We start from the raw sequence: 12,360 nt of genomic DNA, 5'->3' as shown, positions 1-12,360 counted from the left end.
TTTTAACATTTACAACCACATTTAGTAAAAAATGACTATTATCCTGAAGTTGAAAATGAGTGTGTGAACTAAACTGTAGTAAATAATATTTTAACATGGTAAATTATGATAAATCATATTGGAACATAGTTAATTAAGTAATATCAAGCTGAAATGTAGTATATCATGATAAATCATGCCTGCTACATACAACTTAATGTCTTTTGATGCTTTTGTGCTTAAATGCCTTAAAGACCTGAACACCGATAAATGCTGCTTGCAGCTTTAATTATTATTATTATTATTATTAATAACAGTAATAATCATACAAATGAGCTTAAAATAACAATGTTAAGGGTTTATTGCATTAAAAACAGGCCATATTTTTAATAAATAAACAAGTTGTCATTCATTTCATTCATTTTTTCATAAAATTTAAACATTTTAAATTCCAACATTGTTTGTGGAAGTCCAACAAAGTTAAATGTAGACTCAAACCTGAAAAGTTGTGAGGCTCCGTTTTCATTTGATTATCATTGTACACTTGGCGGCTTGTTTGTAAGACAGTGATTAAGGCAATATAAAGTTAAAATTGGAAACATACACACCCAACTCAGAAACCGAAAAAAAATCTATGATGAAAAAATTTACTTTAATGGTGTCAAAACACTCTTTGTCAAGAATCTTCACGAAATATAATCAAAATTTTCCGCAAATTCCCGGGAGACCGTCTTCTGGCAGCAAGAGAAAAATATCGTAAACACAGCCTGCTTGATCCTGACGAACTATGCAAAAGGTCCGTGTTACATTTAACCCCACGTTAGGTTGTGCCCCGCGCTCCCCTACATCATAAATCCTTCTTCCAAACATGTTTTTGAGTTACCCTTACCCTTGGTTTCACTATGATAAACCAAGCCTGTTATAGATGTGTATATTTTAGACCTGTTGGGATGGTTTTCACAGGAAATCACAGATACATCACTCGTGTCTCACGGATATGATTCAGAGCTGAGTGGTTGCAGCAATCACTTTTTCCAATCACCTCCTAAAAGAGCTTAAAAGAGTTGGAGAAGGGATCTCTCTTGACTGGAAGATCTAAGCAGTATTTCGCCAGTGAACACAGTGCACAGATGAGTGCAGTGATTCCCCCCTGGGAGCTTCAGTATAAAAGAGAAGTTCCCTAAAACGGACGGTAAGCGTCTCCTTGTGTTTCTGGATGGGGTCGTTTTCTGTTTTCATCTGACGGACACAATTTCTGTCTCGCATGTCTGAGCCGAGAGCATGCTGAGACGGTGTTTGTGCTGTCTGCGGTCGCGACTCTCCTTCCTTTTGAAGGCTAGAGTCCCCTATGATGTTGCACAAAGCAGAGCTGCAAAAATGATTAACACTCTGGGACACCTGAGGATTCCAGTGGGAGCGTTTCCGCAGGGCAGGTCCTAACAGACATCCCACTCCTAAAGCGTGTCGTGTGCTGTTGAGCTGGGCCGGACCCTTCTCATGGGGAACCTAGCAAGTCAGATTCAGCGTTGACGCCATGATTGCCTGGTCCTCAGCAGCAATGCAGGAACTGCATGGCAACTGATCTTGCCCTCTGGGTGACAAAAGTCACTGCGCGGGTTGAGACCCTGGTACGTGCCCAATTTCGGGACCAGGTGGTGTACTTGCAAGTGCTGCCCCCAGAGAAGGCAGACCCAGCCCTTGTGTCACTGTGTCCCATTCACGCCCTGCATATTTCAGAAGCTCTGAGCAGCTCTCTGTTTGCATTGGAGGTCAGCAGAAGGAAAAGGCTGTCTCCAAACTGAGGTTGGCCTAATGGATAGTGGATGCCATCGCTTTGTCATGCCAATCCCGAGGTGTGCTGTTGTCCCCTCGGCGTGAGGGCTCACTCCACTCGGAGAGTTACCTCTTCCTGGGTTTTGGTACATAGCACCTCTTTGGCAGACATCTGCAGATCTGCGGGCTGGGCGACACCTTATACCTTTGTGAGATTCTACAGTCTCCGAGTGGAGCCGGTTTCTTCCTGTGTGTTGGTTACAAACAGGTAATGTGTAAGAAGGGTGGCTCTGTGGCTGCTTTACTCTTCAGGTGAGTTCCCTAATTGGCAAACCCTGGATTGAGATTCCTCTGAGCATCCTTTAGCAGTGTGACTGCTTCTGAAACTTCTGAGGCATCCAAAGCCAGGCCCAGTACAAAGCCTGGTCCGGACTTTTATTGGGCTTGATGCCCCACATGATACCCCCTTGGTAATCCCATGTGTATTCTTCCACAGTATGATTTCCCTTAGGTTCGGTAAGCCTATGTCTTTCCCTGGGCAGATTCTGTTCTGCCCTGCCTTAGAACTAATATATTAAGAACAGCAGCTACGACCTTCTTCATGGTACGCCCTGTAACCTTCCATCCCATTGGCATGGAAGACTATCATTTGGGCTCACGTGGTGCTGTGAGTAGATTATGACTTAACAGGAGCAGTTGCCAAAAGGGCACACTACAGCTTTCCAGCATCTGCGTCTCCACATTTGTAACACAGTTCATTGGCTGTGGCTCTTTCCATAAGGACTTCATTTGTCAGTCTTCAACATAATGTCTCTGTTCCCTCCATTCAATTTAGCAGATGATTTTATCATTAGAATCTTTCGTATTATATTCCAAGTCTTCTGAATACACCCAATAGCTTTGACAAACTGGACGCTAACCTTTTTGAGGCTTTGGAGACATTTGTATGGAACAATATTAATTGTGCACTATGAAAAAATGAAAAACATGGAACAACATGTTAATTTAATAACATAATAATGTAATATTAATAAAATATATGTAATAATTTAATGTTATAACATATGAAAGTGATAATAATAGTAATAATAATGACATATTTTCAAAACGACAAAAAAGCTGTGTTATATTTATAAAGATTGTGATGTTACAGAAATTATGTTGATTACTCAATGATCCTCTCTAATATTGATTAGAAATATGGAGTTTGCACATGAATCTTAATGAGGAAAAAACTAACAAACATGTACTGACCAAATTAGCTGCATCATACTCAAAAATATATCATGCAACTCTTGGCCACATTTGTCAGTTTAACTGGCCAATTAAAATTTTGTGGTATAATATAAATATTATATATAAAAATAAATTATATACATTAATGCAGATTGTAAAAACTAAATAAACACATGCAACATACCAAAAAGTCCTGCACTGCAATCATTTATCTATGTTATTTATTTCTGATACCAATAAGCTAAATAAATTATATAATATAATAAATTATACATTTATTTATTTATTTATATATTTATTTGTGGCGGTTCTCCACCATACTAGTATATTTATTTATTTGTTTATTTATTTATTTATTTATTTATTTATTTATTTATTTATTTATTTTTAGTAATTGCATGCCATTTAGTTAAACAAGTCTTCCAGTTTTTTTTTATTAATACGATATTCTTATATCGATCTAGCTTACTGCAGTGTGGAATCTCATACCAGCCACCGAGCGAAAACAAAGTAATAATTAATAATAATGTGAATTTAAGTGATCAAACATTACTGTAACAAATTACAAGTTCAAAGAAGGCAAAGGTTAGAGGCTACCTTTGAACATAACGTTAAACGTAAAAATAAATAAATAAATAAAATAAATAAAAAATAAAGGACCAGGACCACACCCCTAAATGAATTGAAGCAACTGCCATGTGATTGGTTGCATTAATGAGAAATTGAACAGGTGTTCCTAATAATCCTTAAGGTGTGTGTGTATATATGGTTTCTACAAGCAGAAACCAAGGTGACTGACAGGGGACGAAACATTATTTAAAACTGGAATTTACAAATCCTTGGAAACTTTTGGGATACACAACTGCATGAAATATATCACACTGTGAAAGTGGTTTTTGAATATTTTATTACAAATAGTATCTTACACATTGTACCTTGTAAATAAATGAAATTAAATATCTAAATTGTGCAAGATCTTGAATTTTGAATTAAGTTTACTTCAATACCCCTTTCTTCATTATTTAAGAAATATCGAGTTTGAAAAATAAACATAATTCGTGAAAATAACTCTTTATATCTGTTTTTTGCTTCAAGCTAATTTGCATCTTAATGAATCTTGGAAGACTTAAATACTGAAAAAAAAAAGACAAAAACGGTAATTAAGAAAAAAATGCAGTACGTTGTGCCAAACAATTTTGCATTAATGTTTATTGATAGTTTGGCTTACAGCAGCAGAATTACACAAAGAGTACTTCCTGTTGTAGAATATGATTTTAAATGTCCAAAAATCGTCTGCCTGCCATTCACACTTTATTATTATTCAAAAATATATATATATATTATTTTTGAAATGCTGTATTATTTGATGGCAAGTATGGTACCTATTCACTAGGGGTGTAACAAGACGCCTATCTCACGAGACGAGACCGGAAACTAGATTGGGTACACGAGAACGAGACAAGACAAGATTTTTGCACATTTTTCAGAAATCCTCAATGACAAAACTCATGACTGGAAAAATAGTATGCAGGTGCATTTTGCAATCTTTTAACTAACATTGGTTATTTTGCACTGGGAGTTAAAGGGTTAATCCTGCGAGTTCGGAAATGGTAGAGAGAAACGAGGCTGGTGTGTTTGTCTCTATATGCTTTGTCTCTTGTTGTTCTCTTGTGTTCCGATTATACGTTCAGAAACAGAGCCTCCCTCGTCTGTAGTCCTTAAGACATTACAGTACTCTCAATATTCGAAGCATAGCTGTCAACATCGAACATTGAAAATAAGGGAGATTTCCACGATTCCATCCCCAAAATGAGGGATATTTTTTTACACAATTCTTTCCCACAAACTTTAAAAATAAAGCACTAATCATTAAACGTCTAAAGAGTTTATAACTAGCCTACCTATGTGTGAGAGAGAAAGAGACAGTGTGTCATTTAAAAAAATACCATCGAGAATGTTTAAATACTCTAATATCAGCTTATGAGGCTGTATGAGGGAAACCGATGGGCTTTGGGGAAACGGAGGGGGAGTTAGCGGTGCTTCGGAGACCGAGTGCAGGAGATGATTGGGAGAGATGTGCACCCGATCAGAGCGCACGCTGATCCTGTACGTGTCCGCACGAGCGCGCCAAGTTGGGAAAATGCAAACTTTCAGTTTTATCTCCATAAACTCTTAATGCCATGACCTTTTTGGTAACACTTTTTGACATATTTTGTCATATCTCATTTGCGGTAGTGTTTATCTTCAGTATGTTGCTAATATGCAGAAGAACAGTTGATTTTTCATGGTATGGAGGCTTTATGAGATCTTCATGCACAATTCTACACGGACCCCACAGCAGCCAATCAACAACCAATACCTTAATTTTTTTTCCAAGGTGTGACTGGAAACACACAAATTGCTGCCACTGGTAGGGCATAGAGATGCATACTAATGAAGAAGATATTTACGATTCTGGCTGAGGAAGATTCCCTCATATTTCTCCTCATTTCCCGCCTACCCAGCAGCAGCTGTTGAAATAATTTCCCAAATTGGCCATTGTGTGTTCAATTTCTTATAAGACACCTCTGTCACCCCCATCTTCTCCATCTTCAAATAGAACATTGGCACTACCAGTATGCCAGTAATGCCATGGTTAGCTCCTTCCAATACCTCCTTCCCATTATGTACTGCATATATTTATTATTTTTGATTGGACAATTATGTCATTCTGCATTCAAATATTTTTTTTCTGCTATGAACACTACAAGTTGTTGCCCCGGTCAACCAGCAGAAAACTAACAACTAATTTCAGAATCAGATTTGTTTCTTGGTAAATGAAGCTGCCCCTGCACACAAATAAACACATAGACACATAATAAATAAATAAATAAAACATGAAGAAGTATAAATACAGAGTTAGGATAGGTTTGCAGGAATGGATATATTTATATTTTACTGTATTATGGGTAATAAATAATGAGTGCACTAAACAGTGGAGCTCTAAGAGAGGCATTGGGAGGGATGATTTCAAATTATTTGACTAAATTCAATTATATTATATACAATTGTCAATAGTTGATAATTATGTTGGACAATAACTAATAAATGCACAATATTAAAATTATAAATTATTTTGTCTAAATAAATAAATAATACACTAAAAAATCAATAATTTGTGAATAATTGACGCTTTAAATGTGAATTTAGGCATCAATACTATAATATACATGCAGTATGAAAATGAATGTTCAATTAGATGTTTGCTAAAGAATTACAGTGTTATTAAACTAGTGTTAAAGGGAGTTTTTGAAGACATAAAAAGTCATCTAAAAGCACAAATAAAATAAATAATTACACACAATTAACTATCTAATTTTCGGCAGATAATAATCGATATTTTGTGCAACCCTACTGTAAACTTGAATTAAGTTATACAATTAAAAAGGGTATTAAAATGCAATATATATCAGTTGATTTGTAGTAAATCTAAGCAATCTAAGTAATTTTTTTAAAAAAAATAGCCAATAGGGTGGAAGTTTGAGACCCCTACACTGTTTTTTTTTTTTTTTTTTGTACTGTTTTGTATAAGTGTCTTTCGTTTCACATAGTAAAATAATAATTAAAACTGAGATCATTTCATGTACAGCATCTATCCATCCATCGTCTTATCCGGGGCCGTTTCACAGGAGCAGCAGTCTAAGCAGAGATGCACAAACTTCCCCCTCTCTTTCCCTATATACTTCCTCCAGCGTGTCCTAGGTCTTTCCTGAGGTCTCCTCCTCCCGGTGTCTGTGTATGTATGTGTGTGTATACAGTATACACATGAAATAATGACCATCTGACTGTTGTTGTGTATTTTCCATCACCTTCACATGAAACAACAGGGAACTGATAATGGCACATGTAGTTAATGTGCATGCTTTTTCAAAACAACTCCTTATGGTGCAACAGGAATTAGCTCAAAAACCAACCAGTTATTTGTCACTGTCATGTCACTCATTACGATGCAGTTACCGTTTACTGATTATGCTTTTATCAAGTAAGCTTTGCTGTCAATGTGTGAAAACACATGTTAATTCAGTCTTTTAAACAGAACAAGAGAGAGATAGAGAGACCGCATGCTGGCGCCCAACCAGATTAAGACTTTCATAAAGGCAGTATGAAGGTGTGCCAAGAACGAGTGAGGTCACATCCCAACAGCCTGCTGCCTGCTGGAAGCAGAAATGTATTACTTTACCTGAAAATCAGAGATACCTCCGGGGTCTCGGATATGTCGTTGTGAAGGAAATGGAATATTCAAGGTGTTCAGGTGAAAAAGCAGAGCAAATAACGTTTAACGAACAATGATTTGAGCTTATGTCATAAGTCTGAAACACATCCAGACACAGGTCATTTAAGTTCCACCATTAACACCAGATGCACAAATTGCAGCTGACGGCAGCCCTGAAGATTTTGACCCCTCGCTAGTTCCCCAGATCTCTTTCATCATTTGCAAATCGCTGCCCTCCTCACAATGCTGATAAATAACTGCAAGGAAAATTACTTTTGAAAAATGAGAAACGAATGACCTTTTGGCCACGCAAATGCCACTAACAAATCCATGTAATTAGACAACCCCGGGCACCACGAGGATAACAATTAAACCTAACCTCCAAATAATGTCCACGCTATAATCATGCAAGGGAAGTCACCCTCAATATTGTGTCTTGCATAAGACAACACGCCTTTGTTGTGAGCAGAAGTGCAGAAGTTGTTGTAAAACTTGCGTGTGACCCTTGAAAAGTAAGCCTGTCCTAGTATATAAAGTTGTACGAGCTTGACACCCACCAGAGGGCAAAATTGGGAGCAACAGGGGTATGGAACGCTACTTGTGAAATGCTGCTCTGGATGAAGGAAACGGTGTAATTAATGACACAAGGGGTTTGGCTGGATTTCGCTTTCCTCTTTTGACAAACAAGCTCCGGCCCACACAGAGGTTGGAAGCCCTCTTTTGGTGAGGCGCCCTTGTACCGCCGTGCTGGTGTTCTCAGTAATTAATCCCATGTTTGCCATGATGCTGAAACAACCTAGATAGATGCAGCTGGTAATTGATCTAAAGAGAATGCTTCTCAGACATGGAGAAGGGGGCAGGGAGGAGCGTTGGGATGTCCTCACAAGATCGAAAGTGAAAAAAAGGTGTAAGGGGTCAGAGGTACTGTAAATGAATCACTCAACCCTCACATCGTTCCAAATCTGTATGACTTACTTTCTTCTGCAAAACACAAAACACAAAATATGATATTTTTCATGGACAACACTGGACCCCACACTGTAAAAAATTGCTGTAGATTCTACAGCAAAATTCTACAGAAATTTATTGTTTTATCATTTTACAAGTTATTACTGTAATTCGCAATGCATTATGGGTCAAAGGGAGTATTACAGTTGTTTACTGTATATTTCCCTGTCAACTGTAAATTGATTTACAGGTAAGAGGTGTTTTCACTGTAGTTCATACGTTTTACAACAATTTACTGTGACGTGGCATTATGGGATTGCGCGGGCTGAATACATTTGAAATCTGGTGGTGGACTGGAGCAGGGCAGGATCGAGTTGAAGATAAAAGGCACTATTTACTCAATTTTTTGTAAGTTAACTTAAATTTACGCCCATAAATATTTACGATCTAATGTATTACTGAGCGATTCATATTTTGAACAGAATTCATAACATCGGCATGTCATTATATATCATGCAATTATTGATCGACTTGTTAACAACTGCGTGTTATCAGGACATTTAGTGTGATGTAAAAGTGTTTGATTCCTATATTTTCCATCGAAACGTTACGTTTATTTAGTAAAGCAATGTGTCTTTAATTTTAAATTTCTTGTTTCAGGCGAGGCAATCGCGACGGCGCGCGCTCAGTGGTGAGGCGATCTGAACTTTTACAAGCACAAGGAAGGTAAAACTATCTTAAATGTTATGGACGAATGCTGCAGTTTGTTACAGTTTTATTTAAATTTGCTCTCAAGAGAGTATTTTAGAGCATTGCAGTTTGCAAGACGATCAGATCGGATCCACTTAAGTCTTGGTGAGAGTTAGCTTTCTTGACGAAAACATTGGAATAGGCTATATTAACATCGTTGGATGCTGCTATTTTCTCATTTATTTTACCAGTTTTGATTTCGTTTGATTTCGATTTTCGTATGAGAGCATGTAAAACCAGTGTTTAATAAAGGCCTGCATCATAACTATTTAACGCAAATCAATTTGCAGCGCACAATAGATGCGTTCCATTCGACCGTAAGTGGACTGCGAAGTGGACTTCACAGGGTATTTAGCCATCTTAAGTGAGATTCCATTTTAAAGGGAACGAACATTTTCAGTTCGAAGGGCACTGCAAACGGCATAGGGAATAAGGGAACATTGCTACATTACTTCACAGGAAGTCAGTGAAGTCCACTTCAACTGATATACCGTGTTCAGGGAGTAGGGAGCAGTGAACACTGCGTAGGGACACTGTCGAATGGAACGCACCTAAAGGCCAATTTATACTTCTGCGTAGGGTGCGCGCAGTAGGTACGGCGTAGCATACGCACAGACGCGTCCCATACCGCGTACCCTTCGCCGTCGCCTGACGCGCACCTCCTCAAAAATGTAACTACACGTCGCGACGACGCGGACCGCAAGATCGGTGATTGGTTGGCTTGGTAGCATCGCATTTCCTCCTACGCATTTCCACACGTACCTTCTCACGCATTTCCACCACTGTCTATGATTTCCACACGTTTCATCTCCTCCGAAGTCTTCTCTCATTTCTGCCTTTCAGTTTTAGTAATTTCACTAAAGTGAACTGTTTTTCCACCTTAATAAGCTCCAATTCCAACATGATCAGCTCTCTTTCACTCGTAGTAACCTAGCCGCGAGGAATCTAAACACAGTGGAACATTAAAACTCTCCGCCGCCAACTAGCGTTTCGGAGCAGTACTGCAGAGCAACCAAGACCTGAACGCAGAAGTATAAATGCTCACAACGGCGTCGCCTACGTGCGTAGCCAACGCCGTACACTACGGCGTACCCTCGACGCAGAAGTATAAATTGGCCTTAATGATAGTAACAGGCCTATGCCTGTTCGTCATGCTCTCCAGAGAGTATTTTTTCGAGCATTTGCAGTTTGGAAAACAAGGCATTCTGAAGTGCTGTTGAGACAGAACGTAAATACGCACGTGCAGTTAGCTTTGCTGATGAAAAACATTAGAATATGATTTTAACATCGTTGCATGATGCTGCTATTTTATCATTTATTTCACTAGTTTGGATTTATTATTGAGAGCAAGTAAACCCAGTGTTTAACAAATCCCTGCGTCATAACTAAATTCAAAATGACTGGCAAAAGATTTGAAAGTTAATTTTATTTTCTGTTCAAAGTTCCCATATTTATTGTTTTCTTAATATAACTTGAACCTAAATCTAAATGAGAAATGTATCACTGTAAATTGTCAATATGATAGCAATATCATTGTAGGTCACATTAATGTTCTAAACTGCTGTTTTACCTGTGGTGTAACGTTACCTGACTTTTCACGTGCATTTAAAAATGTGCAGCTTTTAAGTTTCATTTATAGAGACCATACAGGTTATCAGAAGTCTTGTAAAGGTGCTAGATTTGACCAGACACAACACTGATATGCAAGATTGGATACCGTCATTTCACATGCATGTACAACTCTGAATTACTTAATTAGGCATTTTAAAATGCCATATTGATGAGGGCTGGGAAATCTGTCTGTACTGCATTTACTGCATTTACTGCACTTAATTACATTACATTTTTTTCCTTTTATTATTTTTTCTTATTATTGTAGATGTCAGCAACAGCACCTGAAGTGGAAAAAAGTTCTACACTTCCAGACTCTCTGAGACTGATTGTCTTAGGTAATGTACGTTCCAGAATCTTTAAATTACTTAATACATTTTGCCTGTTGTATTTTAGCATAGATTTTTATAAACTGTTTTCTTTTTCTCTCTTCATTTGTTTTATTTTTAGGTGAAATTATCACTGCAACCCAGTGGATGCTGAGTATTGAGGGTCAAGTGGTTCCGAATCAACACCCCAATTTCATGGCTGAATTTGCTGCTTTGTTTGCAACTTACTACAACTTTAATCTGGTGTACCAGCACGAGGCATCCTGCACACTTGAATTTGTTCAAAGGTAACAGATTACTGAAATATAAATTTGTATATGTTAAAGGATTAGTTCATCTAAAAATTAATGTTAGTTCACCTGTCATTAATTAATTCGTTCATTTTCGGAACACAAATTAAGATATTTTTGATGAAATCATACAGGGTTTCTGAACCACACATAGGCCACAAAATCATTGCAACTTCCAAGGTCCAGAAAAGCAGTTAAGACAATGTTAAAATATACCATGTGACTACACTGGATCAACCACAAAATCTCTTCTCTTCTGTGTCAATCTCTGACGCTGTAGTAAACAGTGCATCGCTTCCAGGTTCTACGTTAGAACAAAAAGTATTCTCATCACTTCATAACATTGAGGTTGATCCACTGAAGTTACATGGACTACTTTAATGAGGTTTTCACTACCTTTCTGGGCCCCGGACGTTGTAATGACGTAATCTTAATGTGTGTTCCTGAAAATGAATGAAGGGCAGTAGTGACATATTAACGAGTAATTAATTACAGAAATGTCATTTTGTGGTGAACAAATCCTTTTTAGTAGTGCAAATAATGCTTATTGTAAAGTGGTATATTTTCATAAGTCTGCACATGATCCTAAAGCTTCTGCTTGTATTTTTCTGACTTATTTTTGAGCAGATGTTTACCAAGAACATCAATGAAAGTGGAAAGACCTCAGAGAAGAGGAACAACACAGTCAATCCTCATGTGTCTACTCTTCTCATTAGCCTACCCTGTGGACCTTGAGTGGTTAAGCATGTGAGTTGTCAAATGTATATATAAAACAAAAAACTGAGATGTCTATAATTACACAAAATGTAAAAAAGTACTTTGAAACAAAAATGTTGTTTGAGCTTAAAGGGATAGTTCACTTTGAAATTAATTTTTGATATGTTTGATCTTACCTCAAGGGCATCCAAGATGTAGGTGTCTTTGTTTCCACAGTATTTTCAATTTTGACAGTGCGTAGTTGTCTATCAGTCATACACTGGAGGCTAAGGGGGTCCACCAAAGAGCAGCACAGAGAAGTCAAAATTAAACATGATTTAATGACTCGTAAATGTAAGTAAACATTGATGGCCTAAGACCCGAGACGAGTGTTTTTTGTGAGAAAACGAACAGTATTTATATTGTTTTTACCTCGTGTAGTCACAGTGACGTCCAAGTGACCTGAATCAGTTGTTCAATGTCCAACTGAACCGAA

At 37.6% G+C, this 12,360-nt stretch overlaps 1 long non-coding RNA gene across 1 annotated transcript; it reads left to right on the top strand.

Annotated features, from left to right (window-relative positions):
* The first annotated feature begins 10,100 nt into the window (after positions 1–10,100).
* Positions 10,101–12,134, top strand: LOC148977175 (uncharacterized). The gene is made up of 3 exons (XR_016145558.1): positions 10,101–10,887; positions 11,000–11,165; positions 11,796–12,134. It is a non-coding gene; the product is annotated as an uncharacterized LOC148977175 (long non-coding RNA).
* Positions 12,135–12,360: the final 226 nt, after the last annotated feature.

The sequence above is a fragment of the Pimephales promelas genome, chromosome 11, assembly GCF_988280905.1.
Source record: "Pimephales promelas chromosome 11, fPimPro1.hap1.1, whole genome shotgun sequence".
In the NCBI taxonomy this organism is placed as follows: domain Eukaryota; kingdom Metazoa; phylum Chordata; class Actinopteri; order Cypriniformes; family Leuciscidae; genus Pimephales; species Pimephales promelas.
Note: the sequence above shows the minus strand (reverse complement) of the source record. Positions and strands in the feature narration are given on the sequence as shown.